The sequence below is a fragment of the Pteropus medius genome, unplaced genomic scaffold (assembly GCF_902729225.1).
Source record: "Pteropus medius unplaced genomic scaffold, Ma_sr-lr_union100, whole genome shotgun sequence".
Lineage (NCBI taxonomy): Eukaryota > Metazoa > Chordata > Mammalia > Chiroptera > Pteropodidae > Pteropus > Pteropus medius.
The window spans coordinates 2,932,836-2,935,992 of NW_024350921.1; the positions used below are offsets into that span (position 1 = coordinate 2,932,836).

The window sequence follows — 3,157 nt, forward strand, 5'->3', positions numbered from 1 at the left end:
AACTGCTGGGAGTCACCAGAGCTATGTGCCAGCCTCTTCCCCCTCTTTCATGGGGTTCTCAGAGTTCACAGGGAACTTGTTCTCATGGCACCTCTGGGTTCTTAGGGATGGCAGGGAATTTGCTGTTGACATATGAAGCTGTCCTGTTCAGATCTGCCTCTGGGGTCCTCTGCCCACTCAAAGAAGCCGTAGTAGCTGTGCAGTCATGACTTAGAGTCTTACCCAGGTTGCTAATAGCCTGGGCCAGGTACGAGAGCCTTGTACCCAGGGAGCCACTGAAGGAGAATACCCCAGACCTGTTTCAGTCAGGTGAGGTTTTTCAGGTAAGGATACCATGTTACCTGTGCCATCCTGTTACCTGTGGAGGATTCCTTCTGTGCTGTATTCCTTGGCTGAGGTGTGAGATGCCCTCACTGTGGAGCAATTAACTCTAACGAAATAGAATGGAGAGGGGGATCATGTGCTTCACATCAAGCAGAAGGGCCACCCAGCACTCTGAAACTATCCAAACTTTTACGCTGCTTAGCAGAGAAGTTTGCTTGTCACAAGCAGCTCAGGTTTCTGCCATACAGCCCGAGCATTTTCATTCCAGCTTGGTAAATACATCAGAACCAGATGTGTGCTGCTGCTGCAGGCTTCTACCCAGGGGCTGAGGTGCTGGGGAGATGTCCCCAACAGGATAGACTAGAAATTCATTGCCCCAACTCACCAAGCGTCCAGACAGGCCAGTATGAAGGAACGAACTATGGGGGCAATGAGCAGATGTGCTCGACACCGAGATTAGGTGCTGACACCTCCAACTGCCTGGTCCTTTAGCCTGCGTGCTTCACAGTGGCTAAACAGAGAGCCTGCAAGCGGCCCTCTCCTCTCCTCTTGCTATGGACTCCCCAAAGCAATTTATTCCCTCCCTCCCCCAAGGCCACTTCCTCCCATCCCAGAACCTACCATGGATTTCTATTTAGGATAAGAAGGGGTTTCAATAAAGAGGCAGGGCGGGGTGGTGAACCAGCTTCACTAATAAATAAATCCAGCCACAGTAGCCTTTACACCAAAGGACTATACTCACTAACCTTTTCTTTTCAAACAATCGCACAGCCAATGGCCAACACCATTTCAACCCACGAGCAAAAAGAAATTTTAAAGCATAGACCAAGTTCCTATTTCTTCCTGGCTCTCTGAGTTGACCGTCCCTCGCTTCCTCACGTCCCAGCTGTCTTGATATCCGTACCCCATCTGAAGATTTAAAGCACTTCCTTAAAATCTCCCAGGTTTTCAGCATTACGCAAGTACTTGGAGAGAGAATGAACTTTCCCACCCCAATCCTACATCCAAACCAAATACATTATAACCACCATCATCAATTACACTTTGCATACTTGACACGCCAGCAATGTAGACTCCGTTATTTACCAGAAGTAGCAATAAACTTTACTGAAAGAAATAAATTCAACACTGACCATGGGATACCTATGGAGAACTCTTTGAAAACATCATGCCTATCTTCTTGCCTCCTGTATTGGGTGGAGTGCTGTAAAAATCTTGGGCAGAAGAATTTTAAAACAGCTTGATTACTTTAAGTAGTGCTGGAGTCCTCAACTCCAATCATTAGTAATAGTCATTAATAGTCATAATTGGTATTTAATTGCTTGATCTGATTGTTGCTTTATTCACGACCTGATTTAGTTTTAGGGGGGAGTACAGGTGGTTCAGAATCAGTCAAGGGAAGCCATTTGCAGGCAACTTTTTCAAGCAGAAGGGGAAGTACTTTTGTTATATTTGCAGACATGTGTCTCACACATTTTTTCCTGCTTTTTGTAAACTATCTAAGAATAAACATTACAGATCTGGGTTTTAATTTATCCAGATGGGATCATAACGTACCTAGGATTTTATATATATATATATATACTATCGAATTGAGGACACATGGCGCTATTCACACGGAAAGCCGAAGAGAAAGTCAGTGCGAAAGCAGAAAAAACTGAATCGCTAGTGGAATCGAGTATCTGAGCAAGTTCACTTTATTCCTTCGCAGGAAGAGGGTCAGGGGCGCGTGAGAAAGTTTCCCTAGGTCTCTGTAGAGTGATACCGCCGGGCAGGCCAGACCTTCCCACCAGCCGCCGCTGGGGCTCTGGGCTGTGTGACCTCTCTTCCCTGATCGCCCCCCACCCCAACACACACACACTTTTCTGTGCTCGGGTCTGCGTTTCACCGTGGCTCCGCTTTGCAGAACCTACCCGAGACTCCCTCTGCTAGTGTGCTCTGCACCTCCTGCCTTCGCCCTCCTTCTCCCCGTTCCCTGCTTCTCCTGCCCGCTCCGCGCGCTCTTGGACTCACCCCGGCGCGGTCCTTCCACTCCACACACAGACAGGAAACTGGCCTCGGTCCCGGCACCATTTGAAACCACCTTTTATCAATACCATCAAAGCCAAGAGCACACACTTCGGGCTTTGAGCTCCCGAGCCCGCTTCTAATAGAAAACCGGGGATAGGGGGAGGTTGGTAGGGGCGAGAAATCCTCCGGCCAGCCCCGACTTCAGCTTTCGTATGGGAATGACCGCCAAGGCCGCTCTCCCAGAGCCCGCCTCGCCGCCCGGGCCCCAGCCTTGCCGGCCCTCGGTTCTCTTCCTGGCCTGCCGGTTGTCGCTGCGCTTGCTCTGAGTCGGAGCTGCGACGCGCGGGGACCAGGCCGGTGGGCTCCCCTCCGCCCGTCCGGCTGGCCGCGCTCAATATTAAATATTCATGGAGATCGCTACTTTCTTAAAGGAGAACCTACCGCGCGGGAAAGTTCACAGCCAAGGGGACGCACAAAGGAAGGTCTCTGCTCCTGCGTGTTCCCAAGGTTGGAGAGATGCAGCCCCTCTCCGCTCAGTGCTCGCTCGGACTGACATTACGGAGAGGTCTAGGGGACGGGATTACCGTAGCGTCAAGTCTCTCCTTTCTTGGAGGATGTGGAAGGAGCGATGAACTTGGCGGAGAGAAAACTCGCTCCCTGATCCCGAAACTAATTTTCGAACCAGCTCTCGGATCTTACGCCCTAGGGTCCCCAGAGACTTTTTTGTTTTATAAATGAAGGCTGTCTGATGTCCCCAGGCTCCACCGGCACTGGGGGCAGCAAGAAAGTTGGCCCCGCGTTGTTGGAACCCACGCACGCCCTA

General features: G+C 50.6%; 1 long non-coding RNA gene across 1 annotated transcript; it reads right to left on the reverse strand.

Annotated features, from left to right (window-relative positions):
• Positions 1-438: 438 nt before the first annotated feature.
• On the reverse strand, positions 439-2,767 carry LOC120584460 (uncharacterized). Its single transcript, XR_005648041.1, has 3 exons — positions 2,338-2,767; positions 1,458-1,538; positions 439-1,233 (listed from the first exon to the last, which is right to left on the reverse strand). It is a non-coding gene; the product is annotated as an uncharacterized LOC120584460 (long non-coding RNA).
• Between the last annotated feature and the right edge of the window lie 390 nt (positions 2,768-3,157).